General features: G+C 40.4%; 1 long non-coding RNA gene across 1 annotated transcript; it reads right to left on the bottom strand.

Moving 5' to 3' along the window:
- Nucleotides 1-2,731: 2,731 nt before the first annotated feature.
- Nucleotides 2,732-6,170, bottom strand: LOC148219794 (uncharacterized). Its single transcript, XR_015799551.1, has 2 exons — nt 5,956-6,170; nt 2,732-3,464 (listed from the first exon to the last, which is right to left on the bottom strand). It is a non-coding gene; the product is annotated as an uncharacterized LOC148219794 (long non-coding RNA).
- Nucleotides 6,171-15,703: the final 9,533 nt, after the last annotated feature.

Here is a 15,703-nt window from a genome sequence, read left to right as displayed (position 1 = left end):
TATCAAAAAAGGGCAATCAGGCACGTTCACTGTTATGATTTATCCTTGGTGAACCTGTGCTGAATTTTCACAATTGCCTATTTTTCCTTCTTGAGACAGATATATCAGGTAAGAGAACTTGTTTCATGGGTTTTCTTCCCAGGGATTGAAGTGTGACTGGACAGTCTGCTGTTGCTTGGGCTGTTCTTTGAGTTCTTTTTAAATATAAGTGCCATGTTTCTACAGTTGGCAGGGATATCTGTAGCTCCTCAAAGATGACCGGAAGTGATCTTGCATTGGCATCGGACATCTCTCTCATCCTTGGACAAAGTCCTTATGTTTCTATGGACTTGTATAAGCCAAGTTTTCTCCAGCACCTCCTTATTCACCCACTCATGGTCATCTCTCTCTTCCATGAATCCCAGGCCAAAAGTCCTAGGAGACCTTGCTGTGTAAAGAAGGCATTGAGATCCTCAGGTTTGACTGTGTCCATTTTGAATAAAACACCCAGCCTACTCAGTGACCAGATGCCATATCCTTGCTCAGCTGCTTGTTATTTAGCAGCTGAAGCTCTTTTTGTTACAATTGACATGCAAGTTAAAATTCCTGCTGGGCTTTTACTTTCTTGACACCATCCCTACATGCCCAGGCAATGTTTATAAATTCCTCCTGTGTAGCCCATCCCTGATTCCATCTACAGTATATTGTTTTTTTGTGTTGGAGTCCTGCTACAATTCCCTGTTTACCCAAGCTGGTCTGCTTATTTGTCTCTTTTTTTCCTGAAAACCGAGATGGCCTGTTCTTACACTTGGTTGAAGCTTAAGAGATCTCATCACTGCTGGAAAGAGTGACAGAGTGAAAAGCAGCTCCTTCACCTGCTGTGCAGTGCAAGAGTTAGGGAACAAGATCTCCTGAGCTGAAGAACTAAGGAGTCAGATACCTTAGGGGTGCACCTTTGGGTTGACTAGCACTGAGTAAGCTGCAACCCTTTCATCACGGTTGGGGCAGTAGTAATATCCTCCTGCATGGATCATCTGCTTGCTGCTGACACTGCAGGTTTCTCTGCTGCCGTGCTAAGAGGTTCTGGTGTCTTTTTAGCCATAGGTTTTCAGGAAATTGTAGGGAGTTTGCTGCTGTTAAGAATGCTCTCCCTCTGTCATGTATCGTTAAAACTTGGTAACATTAAAAAAGATAAAGAAAGAAAGGAGAAGGAAATAGGCAAGCTTACTAGTTTTGTGCATTCTGTACTATATAAAGAGCCGACATGATACCTGAAAGTGTAATTAAAGGCCACGCAGGCTCATTAAGTACAGAATGTGTGTATGGGGGTGGAGGTGGAATTAGGATTGCTCAAGCAATTTTTATTCTGGCATTTCCTAATGTTTTAATGTTTAAATTAGCAAGTCTTAATTAATTTTCATTACACAAAAATATGGGGAAAAGTGCTGTTGTTACATAAATGGATCCACTGTCCGTTGCTTTTTTTCTTGCCAGATCTCAGAAGCAAAAGGAGGTTTTCCCAGGGAATCCTGAATTTTGTTTAATATGGGTGTTTTAATGTTAATTAAAGTGCTTATTTTTTGATTTGTAGCAGAAAAGGTTGTGAAGACTCATTCTGCAAACCTGGAGACCTGAAAGCATAGTTTGTTTCCACAGTGCACAGTATGGAAGACACTAGTTAAATCTTTATGTCAAAGACTGCCATGATACAAGTCAAAGACCCTTCATGGAACAAGTCATAAATTGAAAACAACAGCAACAACAAAAGATTTCAGAAGGGAGAGCAGTTGTTGAGTGCACAGAGCAAAACAGCAGCAAAGTATCTCCCAGAGTGCAAGAGAGTAATGCATATGCAAGTTCCGCATTACTGGCAGGTATGGAAAGGAAACAAGAATGCAGAAGTCACTGCACTGGCATGTTTGCAGACTGCTGAACCAAACACTTTCCTCCAGACATGGATTAGCTGCTTGTTTTGACAAACAGAGCAAAACAGGCCAGTCAAATCATAAAAAATATCATAGGAGACCGCAAAATGCATGTCCAACGCTCTGGATAGCAAGCCAGTTCTCCAGTGGCTGAATCTCTTCAGTGAGGCAGGTCCTGGGAATGATTCCTTGTGTTGCCGTGACTGGCAGTTGTGAGCCTGGAAAACCAACTGTAAGGAACTGCAAGCAGTTGCCAAAAGCATGGGAAGCTAAGTCACCTCTTCTGCTCTAAATGCAGTGAAAGACAAGTCCATTATGTAGTCTCATCTCAGAATTATTTTCTGCAGAGTAAGTTTAAAGACTTGTCAACATTTTGTCTTGCTCTTCCTTGTAGAGGTGTTCTTTCTCCCAAGGCTGAGTACAGATTTGTCTTTTTAGCTATAACTATTCCTGCAAATGGGGAGATCCAGACTCACAGCAGGTCTTTTTTGGCTAAAATAAATTATATATGCCTTAGAAATTAGACACTATGACTATGAAGTAAAACACACTCCTTACTGCTGTATTTCTGATGCCAGTCTTTTCTGAAGCCTAAGACCACTCAAAGAAAGATGTAAAAATTTCCTAATATTTCAAAGTATTTTCTTATTTTGTAATTAGTCATCCTTGTGCTATTTTGTTTCTATTCATAGTTATATCGATTTTTCCCACTGTAACAATACAAGCAAGTGGAATTACAGTTTATCTAAAAATCTGTTGTTTGTAAACTCACAGCTTCACTAGTGCCTTGTAGAATGAATATTTCAAGGACAGAAACAGAAATAATATTTTAGTTTACTATTTTATTTTATTTTATTTATTTTACTTTTTTATGTGTAGAAATACGTAATAATTTTAATGACCTTGCAAACATGCATAGTTGAAACTATTTCAGACTCGTTATATCAGAAAATATTTCATTTAAAATAAGCGAATGCAAAATAGGTCCAATTTACATTTTTAAGTGAAAGGAAATTTTAACAATTAGCTTTCCTGAGGCAGCATTGCAGCATTGTCTCCTCTCTTCTTCTTTTCTTTTTTTTCTTATATATTTGTCAGCACAAAGGTGGCTCATTGGGTCAGCAGTGTCTGGGTCTTGTCTCCCAGGTGTGGGCAAGTCAAGACAGGCTTTTTCTCAGAAACTTTCCCAGATTTGTTCTCTGCACAAAGAAATGTGTTAAATTGGAGCTAATGAGTGAAGTAAGGATCCAGTATCACCAACACAATTAGATGCCTGATGGTCCCAGAAGGCAATGGCTACAATTCCAGGTGTGCTGCAACAAAGATGGAAAGAGACAGTTGATGCTATCCAGGTGGAGGGATTAACTAAGGGACTTAGTTAAATCTGCTTCAAGGATACTGTAGAAAGGCCAGATCATTATTGTTTTTAAAGACCTCAAAACATTACTGTTTTATTACTGTATTATCTTCCCAGAAAGCAGTGACACCTGTGGACAGTAGCTCCTTGTTCTGTCTTTCTGTCTTCTCTTTCTCTCTCTTCCTCTTTACTTTTCCTTCTCTCTGCAAGACAACAAAAAAAGTTGGATGATTTATCTGGGCATTTCCTGCATCTTGGCCATCTTAGTTCAATTTCTAGTGTTTGGAAGACCTGTTTTGTGGTAATTTCAGTTTCTCTTCAGTGCAAATTACCATGTCATTGGATGCACATTCTGTTATATGCTTCTTCAGCTGGACGTTTATCTGGAATGGAATTCCCTTCCTAAACCTAACTCAAAACTCCAACGAGTATATTGTCATTTTTGATTGCTAATAACTGCAGAGTTGTCAAAACTCTTTTTTAGTTTTGCCTTTCAGTAGTCAAATGCGCTAATGTATTCCTTCTGCTTTTTACAAATTTGCAGATGTAGAGAGCAGCTACAAATATACAGGCTGGGTGAGGCATATATAGGCTGGCAGAAAATTTTAGACAACAAAGTGCAAAGGTCTACAAGGTTATTTCTCTCCTCTTTTGTTTTGCCTGTGCCTGTGCATGCCAGAAATCCCCTGCAAGAGACTTCTTAATCTCTCTGCAGGAGGACACACAGTATGTTCACACACCCACAGCACAAGGAGGCATGCATGCTTGCTTTACTCCTGGTCTTCTGCTGTCAGTTTGTGTGTAATTGGAAAAGAGAATTCAATATTTTTTTTACACAGTGGCAGCAGAAAGCGGCACGTGAAAACTTCACAGAAGTCCAGAATTAACCAGTTTAGGGAGTAATCTCAGTCCTTCTTTTGTTTCTGAAATTGCTGCTGACCAGTAAACAGGAAACACACCAACTGGGCCTAAACCAGCCCAGAAGGATGAGAAATAGCAAAGTGATTCTGTTTGTCATGCATGTAGTCAGCGTTACTGAAAATGAGAGCTAGCAAGTATTTGTGAAAGAAGGCCAATTTGCTTAGTGCTGCACTAGAAAGAACAATCCCCTTGCCAAAGTAAAAGTCTGTGATCTGTATAGGTAACTTTTTGTATGTGTTGACCTGCTTCAGTAATGCTGGATAGAAGGATGGAAATCCCAAGGGCTTTGATATAAATTTCATAAAAATTGGAAGACTAGAAGGAAGACACAGTACTGTAAGTGAAGGCAGAGAAGGGCCAGGTATTCTGTCATCAGGTGAGCTTCCCAAAAGCTCAGGAGCAGAGCTAAGCTGGGCAGTTGGCAGCCTGTCTCCTGTTCCAAGCCAGCCAAGGCACACACTGCCCCTTGGTCCGCTGTCCACCCACCCAAAAAGAGCTCAGGGTCATGAGAGACACTCTAGGTCTTACAGGGAGACCAAAAGAAGATTCATGCGGTAGATACTGGGAAGAAAAGCAGGAAAAGTACATGGTTTTACAGAAAGACCAATTTGTTTAGACTTTTATTACACCTGGCCAGAAAGTAAAAAACAGCTGGTTTAAAAACTTGCCTATTTTTCTTGCCGCTTTTTTCAGCTGTAATGATTCTTGTTTCAGAGTATAACAGAGTTATTAGGAAAATACTAAATGTATAGTTTAGGTCTGTCTTCAAATTTGTTAGACTAGGATAGTATTTCACAGAGAACCTTTTCTGTGTACTCATGCTGAATTTCACAGTTGCTTCCTACCTTGAGCAAATACCCAATTCTTGTTCTCACACATAACTAACAGATCTGAAGACAGAATTATTTAATACAGATCCCAACTGTTATGATTTTAAATTCTCTTTATGGCCCTGCAAAATCACTGAAATGCTTTTAAGCTTAACTCCTATTAGAACTTTATCCACCAGAGGCTGATTTGTTTTCTGTCCTGTGGTGTCACACATGCCAATATAGCTGAAAATGCAATTATACCATTTAAGTGTTCTCAGCAGCACAAATTTTTAAAATCAAAACTATTACAAAAATCTTTAAATACTTTTAGGGAATAATTAGCCTCTGTGTAAGTGATGGAGGGTTTACATCCTGTAGCTTGAGACTAGGAAGCTGGAATTATCATTTAAGTTTGAAAAACTCAGACGGCATGGACGGTAAAGCTTCTATGTGACAAACCCAACCAATTTTTTATTCCAGCAGAAATAATGAGACTGATATTTGACTGTCATTGTGGCCTTTGCACATGCTGAAGAGAAGCACTGTAATGTGTTACCCAGAGAAGTTGTTCACGCAAGGAGCATGGAATAAATTACACACTGTAGAGGCCAATGACAGTAACCTGTGTAGAACTGGTTGCTTGTAAAGCAAAGGTCAACTGTGATAGCAGAGCCAATGCAGTCAGCCATGCAGGCTGGTGCTGCAGGTCGTTATGCTGACACATCAAAGTAAAGAAAAAAAACTGCATAAAAATAATTTATTTTACTATATTAATTCTCTAAAATCCAGCTGCTCAGTCCACATTGAACACATTATCAATTGCATTTTTAGATGAGCTTCCTTGTAGATTGAAAGAATGTAAGAGGGGAAGTGTGCACACTCATTTCATGGAGGTCAGGTTGCTTACTTTTCACCTATGCACTCAGAAAATAGGACTACTGTGAAAAAAGCATGTCCTTACCTTTCTCATGCCAGAAGTACTGTGAATTGCAGCAGGAGCTACTGTTGCCTCCTCAGACATCACAGTCCCACACTGGAAGAAGCAGCTTCCTGCTGACAGTAAGTCAAACTGTTCTCCCCTGCTTTGTGTTCAAGTACAGTCAGCATGAGCTCAGCTGCATAGTCTGCCTAGTTACTGAACAGTCAATAGGGTACAAGGAAATTCTGTTTGTCAAAGTAAGCTTCTGATTTGGCACTGAAATCTAGAAAGAGGACCAGCAAAAGAAGTTGAGTGGAGAAAGCTATGTTTTAAAATTAAATTTCTCTCACATGACTTCTTGGGCAGAGCTGTCTGAGGCTTAGAGTCTGCCTGTCTTTTGTGCTTCACCATAGTACGCTCACAAGTCTTCCTTGCAGTCAGCTGCTATACACTCATCATTTCTGACAGTGGTGCAATTTATTTATATTCCTAAATTCCCCTTGGGTAAAATACAAATAAGACTGCAGCTTCTGATAGCTTTTTGTAAAAACATATAGGCCAGGTTTTCTCCTCTGAACCATCTAAATCTTTAGCAGCCTGCATTTTATTTAAAAGATAAGACTTACCTCCATGTTGGAATAAATATTTCAAACACCTCTGAGAAAGCAAAAAGCCATCTTTGCAATTTAGCTATACAACCTTTCTCCTACATTTTCATTTTCCTAAGGAGAAATATTTTGCATAAAACTTATTGATATCATTCTTAAAACCAAAGCCATTCATACATTCAAACTTAACTAATTTTCTTTTTTTGACCTCTGACTATCTCATTGCAGTGTTGGCAGCCTCAAAGGCTGACCTATTACACTAATTCTATTGTAAAAAGCATAAATAAGTTTCCTTTATTTAGATCCAACATCTAGGTTCACTGCAATAAAAGACTTCATAATAGAATAATCACTAAAGATATCAGGGAGCTTTTCAAGCATATATTTAGGTCCTGTATTAATAGTTCATGTTCTGTTCTTTAATCTGGTTTTTACTGTGTGAAGTAGCACCATTTCAACTGACAGCATATTAACTAATTAAGGAAATAAAAGACTAGGTAGAATTATATCACTGAACAGTAACTCTGCTAGATAATGTTCAGTGTTTAAACCAGGGTAAGTATCCGCAAGCCAATAGTGAAGAAACTGTGAATGGAGACACCTATTTTAATTAAGACTGTTTGTAGGGGAAGGAAGATAAATCCTAACAGCATGGACATCCTCTTTCCAAGAACATGCATGTGGAACTAACAACAAACACCACTCAAACCAAAGCTTCTCATGCTCTATGACACTGGCAATGCTTCACCTTTCTTTCTTGAAGGCCTTCTGCTATGGATTGTTCTGGATGACATGGTCAAATACATGAATCCTCTGCCTTGGAAACATGGTTGAAGAGCTGTGGAATAAGAGTCATGTACTGGCAGTCAATTCCCCTTTGACCTGTAGCTCAAAGGCACATCAGAAATGCAGTTAAACTAATCTCATTAATAACATGATGAAACCCACACCGCACACATTGGAGGGCAACTGTCAAGCTAAAACTAATTTGCATTAAATTGTAAATTAAATTGTAGGAGTTTTCCATAGTCCGAGTGCAGAAAGAAGTACTATTGTAGCATGTTTGTTGTATGGTGCTGATATCAAATGTCTGGAAAAGGTACTTGGTGTAATGTGCCCAATTTTCAAGATGAAAAGATCTGACTCAGGTGTGTTGGTTGTAATTAAGCCATAGAGAGTTCTGATGGGGAGTTGCCTCCCTCTTTGCAGGATTAGTTTCCATCTATCCGTCTACATAGATATAATATCTCTTGAGCATGTGTGAAGGCCACAATCAAAGTCAAATCTCAATGAGATTTCTGCTGGAATAAAAAAATCATTCAGATCTGTCTCTTAGAAGTCTGCACAGGCAGATGGAAACGAACTAAGGTCTCTAGGCTGCTGCAGCGTTACGGCTTGAGAAAATGAAGAAAAGCTTTCCAAATCTGTTGCTGCATCCCCTCTGAAGAGCATGCAGAAAGCCTAGAAAAAATGCCTAGAAAGCCATTTAAAACCAGGAGCAAAAGCACATGTCATAGTAATGAATCATTTTGTAGAGCAAAGTACTTATCTCCACCAAATCCTAAAAAAGACTTCTAACAAGATAATTTACTGGCCTGGCCTAATTAGGCAACTGCCTGTTACAAAAGTCTGCTCTGTCCTGAGTAAATTGGGAAAAGAGCAACCTTCAGGCAATAGCACATCTGGTATAGCAGTGTGGTTTATAGTTTCCCTTTTCAGAAAATGCCATTATAACATAACATGAACATATCTAGTGGTTAGCTCCACATCTGCCTGACCTAAACATTCAGTAACGAAGAAAAGATAATCCCTATGCTTTCCATTTTCCCTAATGCTACTCAGATGGTAAATCTAATTTTAGATAAATAGATATTTAGATAAATAAAAATATGAACTTTATTGTTGTCTCCTGGTCATTAAACTTTTAGGATCTCTCATTTAATTTCGACGTTGTTTCCAGAAGTCTGGAATTTTACTTATGCATTCAAGAGCTCTGTCTGGTAAAAATTGTGCTTTCACATGCAGTCGTATGTACCATGAGAACTAGTTCTTGCTGCAGAGAGATCTGGACTGCGACAGAGTAAGGAAATCCCAATGCCCATTTGCAACAACATCTGAATTGTCCAGTGTGTTTTCCTATAGGAGCTGCGGTGGTCAGGACAGTCGAGCCTGACGGACAGATCTCTAAAGCCAGGTGTTGGAACTTCTGGTTTATTGCAAAGGGCGTGGGTAGAAGGCCCTGCTTGGAGCTGCCAGCCTCAGCTCGGGGCAGGCCCATAAGAGCAGGAGGGCAAGAGTAAAAACATTAAGGAGAGAGGTAAGAGAGGAAGGGGTAAGAGAGCAAGGTGTAAGAGAGCAAGGCTCTCGTTACAATACAATACATCTTCTGTGTTGATTATTCTAATTTTCACTAACCAATCTAATACAAGATACAAATCCTGTAGCATTTACATACAGCCTATAAAAATCATTACATTACCGTATGTACCATTACGTGTTACACTTTAAACCCTAAAAACTACTCTTTGAACCCCCTCTGCCAAGCTAGTAGGGTCTTCTCTGACCCTTGGACCTGTCTGCAAGCAGAGGGAATTGTTCAATCAAGAGGGGATTACTTTCAGCTGGCCATACTATTGTTTTCTAGTTGTTCAGTAACTAAGGTTTGGTATCTCAAAGATGGCTTTCATTTCAATCTCACTTATAGTCTCTATAGTCTCAAAATCTTTTGCCAGGCAATCATATTTATAAGGTTTTTCAGTTTCATCTTCCCCAACATCTTCCCTTATGGGTATTATTACTCAGACTCCTGCTTGGCATAAAATTTGATAATGTATTATTGCCATACCCACATCTCTAAATCATTCCACGTTCAGGAATTTTTTCTCTTACTTCTATTTAATGAGTCAGCTGTTAAATTATGTTTGTTTAACTTATGTCCAGCAAGAATGACTTGTTAGGCTGTTTTCTTAGCATCCTTTTGAGCAGGGTTCATTGTACAGAGGAGAATCACAAGATTGTTTTTGTTGCAAGAACATTAAAGAACAGAATAAATTAGATCAGTAGTGCCCAGATAATTTCTTCATATAATCTGTAAAATTGGTCTTTAAAGTAATTTCAGGGCAGGAATGTATTTGTTCAGATTAACAATTTTCTTAAAGAGTATGGAAAATAAACTCATGTCAGCTCCTCCTGTCCCACCAAATATGCTACCTCTGATGTGCAGCCTGTTTTTCCTGCTGGTAGTTTGCTGTGGGTGGGTATGGGAGGATGTTTAGAGCATGGAAATGTTATTACAAATGCAAGTCAGAGCTCCAGAAGCCAGGGCTCCTAAAGCCTATAATGCTTGTGAGGGTTTCTCATGTTTATCACTCTGGCTGCACTTGTGTCTCCCGTCCATGACCCTGCCAGCACAGTGCAGCTCTGACCCTTGAATCATGCTGTCTGTGAGCCTGTGGGCTTCTGTTTTCTCTGTCTCACCATTATGTCCCAGATAGAGATAATAGCTATTTCATTGAGGCCAGATGGTGGCTCAGTTTCTGCAAAGAGCTTCCTCCCACAGGCAGAGACAGCAAACAAGGAGCCCCTCAAGAACTACTCCATTATCACCAAGCGGTTTCTCTTCTTCCATAACAATGTAAAGCTACCCTCAGCACCTGCACTGGCCTCCTCCCGGAGAAGTAGTCTGTATCACCTGAAAGAAACCTTTATCCCATCTCAGCTGGAAGTCTGTTTTCTGGGCTTCTAAGCTTTGGGTTGTCCTTGATCCCTCAGGTCAAGCCACGAAATGCATGGGGCTTCAGCTCTGGTGGGGCAGCTCTGCTCTGCAGCTTGACATTCCATGCAGAGGTGAGCACCTCACCATTATCCCCCCTCCACCCTCCCCTTCGTCTTTCTTCTGAGTGTGACCTCCTATCAAGGGACTCCAGCTTGTCAGGAAATGCTTCATCTTGCCCTCACCCTGCCATTGCAGCTGGTAGGGATCTTGCTGGGTGCTGGCATAGAGCAGGGCTAAGGAGCTGAGACCTGACCTGGGGTTTGCCTGGAGCACTGTGCACAGGGAGGAGGGCTGTCTTAGAGTGGCTGCTGACAGCACCTTGTCATTGCTGTGGTGAGGGTCATAGCCTCATAGGGCCACAAAATAGCTGAGGGTGTCATGGGTCTCTGGAGGTTCTGTCTCCAGTCCAAGCCCATTGCTCCAGCAGGGCCACTTGAGGGTCAGTTGCCCAGGTGAGATGTGAGTGAGCTGGAGTTAATTGCAGAGAATTTACATTAGACAGAGTCTGCAAACTCTCTGCAATTAAAGGCAGCTAGTGGCTCCAAGACTGCAGACAGTAATTATATGTGGTTTCTCACTTCCCCATCATATGAGAACTGACGCTGTGGGTTTGCAACAATAAGCCCTTCCTGCTCCAAGGAAAGAGCTGATCTTGTTTTCTCCTCTCCTAGGGTTGTTTGTAACTATTTTTTATCTGAAATGATTACAGAAGAGCAGAATTTGAACCACGGGATTTACTCTGCTAAAGTGATTGATCTTCGTTTCTCAAATTAAATCTCAGTCAAGCTACTTACAATGCAATAATAACTGATCATTTTTGAAGTCCAGCTCCAAATTCAACAATTTACTTAAAGAATCTCAAATTATTTCTAAGGATTTCTGTATCTAAAATTAATTCTGTCTTTTTGAGAAAAGAAGTTTCAGAGACAATTTTAGGTTAATTCTTTTGTCCTGAAAATTGTTTCAATAGAAGTGGATAGAATTTAGATCATTGTACAAAGAAAAGTCTTTGAGCAGTTTCTGAAAGGTAGTTACAAAAATTTGGACTAAAATACTTTAATTAACGTTTAAGGATTACTCTGTAGTGTGTAGATATTCCAGGTAAAGGTTAGGGAGTCTTTCAGTGGTTTTCTCATGTACTCTCTGCCCTGGGCAGACAGGCAGTGGGATAGTATTAATTTTATTGTGCTAGACTCTAGATCGTTGTTTCACACATCATCTGCCAGAAATTAAAACCAAAATTAGCAAGTACAATTATTTAAGGAGTCTTTTGGCATAAAACAGATTACAATATTAAACCTGTCACTTTTTTACCTCTTATGAGGCCAAAGTAAATCAGGTACAAGGACTTAAGGTACAAGACAGTGAAAAGAAACACATCTTGTCCAGCATCCATTAAGGACAGTTTAAACAGTGTTCCCCTGCAGGGGTGGCACAGTGTTAAGGAAATGTCCTATACATCTGATTCTGTGCCACTTACACTTTGATGTCTCCTCCTGGAAACATCAGTATCTGGTACACAAAAACTTCTCACCCAAGAATTCCCCTGTCAGGTTCAGGAGAGGACCAAGGCCAGTGTTTCAGATGACTCTAATAGACTCAGCTGCCTGAACTTGCTTCTGGGGCACTTCATTTCAAGCTTAGGTGTCTTTCTCCTTCCATCAGCAGCAGTGAGCCTGGCTGCATCTGGAGACTCGTGCCCAGTTTTGGCTCCTCAGAACTGAATAGCCAGTGACCCCATGGAAAAAGTCTAGCAGGAGCCACAGAAATAGAGAAGGTGTTGGAGCACAGTACATCTGGAAAGGGATGAAGAAAATTTCTCAATTTGGAGACAAGAAGGGAAAGGAGGAGTCTTTTGGATGTCTTCAACTTCTTTGTGGTGGGGAAACAGAAAGAAGACAGACTCTTCTCTGAGGGCCAGAGGGACAGCACAAAAGACACTTGCCAGAGACCAAAAGGACCCTTATTCCCCAGCAAGATGCTTGACTGAAGAAGAGAGATACAGAGAAGCCATAGAATCTCCACTCCTGTAGTCTTCCCTGCTCTGCTGAGCAAGTCCTGAGGCACCCTGGTTCAGCTGGCACTCCTTTAAGCATGGAGCTTAAAGGTGTGATGGGAAAAGTGGTGGATCACAGACCTCTAGAGGTCTCATGTGAAAAAAATATCCTACAATTCTATGTCACAGCTTCTTGAACACTGTTTCAGCTCCTTTTCCTGAAATATTCTCTGTAATCTGTCAGCATTTCAGAGCTAACAGAGTAGTACTCAGTATGTTGGATGAATCTTTGTCTTGGAGAACAAATACAGGCAATACGAGACAATCTGTTGTGAGGGTTCTTTGTCCTGAAGCTGTAGTATGGTGACAATTGCCCTGGTGGCAGGCCACCAAGTGCTTTTCTACTGCCTATTCCTCATGAAACTACAATACCTTGATTTATCCTGATTTCAGAAGTTAGTAGTGTTTTTTAAAAAAAATAAACTTTTAATGTGTCATGTTACAGCCAGGAAAATAAGCCTTACAGGAATAAAGGGGGTCAGAGGCTTCTGCAAACCAAGCTAGATGATGGCTACTGTAGAGGACTAAGGAAAATTGGTGGTAGAATCTGTAGTAGCAGCACCGGGCACAAGCAGGTACAAGAAAAGACTAATGGCCTAATCCAGGGAAGAAAGTCACAGAAGATGTTTATGAACGTATAACTGGAGAAAACAAAACAAAACAAAACAAAACAAAACAAAAATCCGCTTAGCAAGGAACAAGATAGACCTGAAGTCTTACACAGGTATATGCTTTCAGTTTATCACAAAGATGGAATACTATCTGTTTGGCATGCTCAAAATATGAAGGTTTTCACAGGAAAATTATCACAGACCTATGCGACAATGTGTTTCCCTTTGTAGACAGCTCTTCTAAAAAATAATGTGTAATATATAGCTAGATATGGACTTTGGGATTATTTTTTATTTCCTAGGTCTGCGCCTTGTATCTCATTATTTGTCCTGGCTTCCTTAGCAACAAAACATCAATGTGCAAGCTGAAAACAATTGAGCTGTGATGTTTTCCTCATAAGAAGCTAAAAATACAGTCTTTGTATTCCTCTGGTATCCAGCTTCACAAATGCAGCCATTGTTTCTGCTTGTTTTCTGCCTGTTGCACTAGAAATACTGAAAAAGCGGTGCTGTAGTCTTAGAGCTGTACTTGGGAATCCAAAAGCCCTCATATCTTAGCTTCGAACCTCTGCATGACAAGGACAGTGTTTCTGTCTGTGTTTTTGTTATCTCTGGGAAACACCGTCATCCTCCTTTTAAAGTGTACTCAGCTCCCCTAAAGGTCTGGCTGCTTCAGGAGGCAGGACTCCGCCATCAACATCTCTTAGAACTGTAGTCTAAATATGATGCTGCACTGGTCACCATAGTAATACCCTGTCACTGTGAGTCTTTCGTGCATTTCTCATCATGCAAATACATTTCTCAATTTTCTTTTTTAAATCTGAACTGCAGTAAGCTAACCCACAAATGTCTTGGCATGATCACACTATTAATCACTGACATTGCTTTTTAGGAGCCTAGCATCTTGTTTCATCCTGTGTTTGCAGTCTGCTCTTTGATATTAAAGCTGACTTGTGAGAAGGGAAGAAAGGTGGGATGGCAGCTTTACTGCCCTCCAACTCTTGCCACTCAGGGCTGGAAAAGCTTATGGAAGTTCTATGCCACTGAAATAAACCCGCAGCCTGCAGATCCTCCCCCACGTGCTTGGAAATGTAGCACAGATGGAGCTGTACTGTCTGTGGAGATTGCATACCGGGGAGAGTGGCTATGCACAAGAACCCTGTCAGTATTTAAACCCACTCATTGGAGAGTCATGGGGCGAGTGGGTAGCAAAGAACAGAGAGAAGAGTTATGATATCCCAGTATTGGGCTGGGTTCTGTCCTGGGCAGGGAAGAACAGATTGAGAGGTTTTCTTCTGACCAGAGAGAGAGAAGAACCTCTGGAGAGCCACAGTGGAAATGGATTTCCTAGCATCTCTAGAAAGGCTGTAATTGAGGCTGAAAATAGATTTTTAATGGGCAAAAGACAGGAAAAAAATTGAACTATGTATGTTTTCTGCTTGCACAGAATGCAAGTTACACTCTAGGGACCCAAAAGGATCAGATCACATCAAATGGAAGTCTGTCTTTTGCTACTGTTCTCTGCAGGGCTGCTTCTGCACAGCACCTATTTTCAGGACAGACTAAATCCTCCATGGTGCACCACTCAAAGGCTACACATACTACCAAACCAGAAGTGCCAAAAATCCTCATTGAGATAATTTCTCTGCCTCAAAGGAGAGAAATACACTGTTTTGTATTCAGAAGAGTTTCAGGTTTTTCAGTGTCCATCTGGTGTTAGACATGGGGCTAATGAGGAAGAATTACTTCTGAGGCCACTTACTCAAGTGTAGGTCTCTGAGCTCTCACAGATTTTTTGATTGCTGTGCTTTTCTAATGATAGCTGAGCATTTTATGTCTTTCAGATAACATGGTAATTGAGCTAGTACTGTTGACCAAAGAGGCTGTTGTAATGAAGTCGTGGATGGTTGCTCAGTATGCAAATGTCATAATGGCACTGAACTCTGGAAAGCGAAAAGCACCCATATGGGAACTGTATGTGTAGCATGCAACATATCTTTGAACTGCCTAGTGTTAAATGAGCCAAACTGAATCTTTAAATAAATGGGTGTAGATTAACCATTAGAGTATTATCTTCAGTAATTGATTAAATTCTAACCCACAGCACTCACCAGAAAACTCTTTGACAGAGATTTGGATTCCCCAGCAGAACCCCTTCCCACTCTCACCCATCCCATCCCAAAGTGAAAGGTCGTCCTGCGGGAATCCACTGAGGGATTTGTTCATCTCTAAATGAGGAGCATAAAACAGCTGCAACCCTGGCTCAGATGGCCCCAACATTGTTCTCAGTCCATGCCACAGCCTATTGAGCAGATTGACCACTTCATTGGACTGGAGATAAACGTGAAGATTTGACTCTCTCTTTACATATAATGGAAATTTAATTTAAATGTTTTAGGCATAAATTTAAATACAAAACTTTGTATCCACAAACCTGGTTAGTTGACTTTACTGGCTGGATCTGATTTCAGAGAGTGCTGGCTAAAGGAGTCATATAATTGGTGTTTGCCCTGTTAACTGCTCACCTTCTCCAATGTCCTTTACTGTCAGCCAAGTTTTCTCCCAGGTTAACAGTGAGGACTAGCTCTCCAAAACCACCAAGACAGTGCTAATAAGGTAGCAGTTGAGGTACAAATAAGGAAGAAAAATGTTAAGAAAAAAATTCAGATTTCAAAGTAGGCTAGTACCATAGTTGGTACTTCAGAAGTCCTTGTACTTTTATTTTTTGTTCTCATAGAAA

Source organism: Sturnus vulgaris, chromosome Z (genome assembly GCF_052056855.1).
Source record: "Sturnus vulgaris isolate bStuVul1 chromosome Z, bStuVul1.hap1, whole genome shotgun sequence".
Taxonomy (NCBI): Eukaryota; Metazoa; Chordata; class Aves; order Passeriformes; family Sturnidae; genus Sturnus; species Sturnus vulgaris.
Note: the sequence above shows the minus strand (reverse complement) of the source record. Positions and strands in the feature narration are given on the sequence as shown.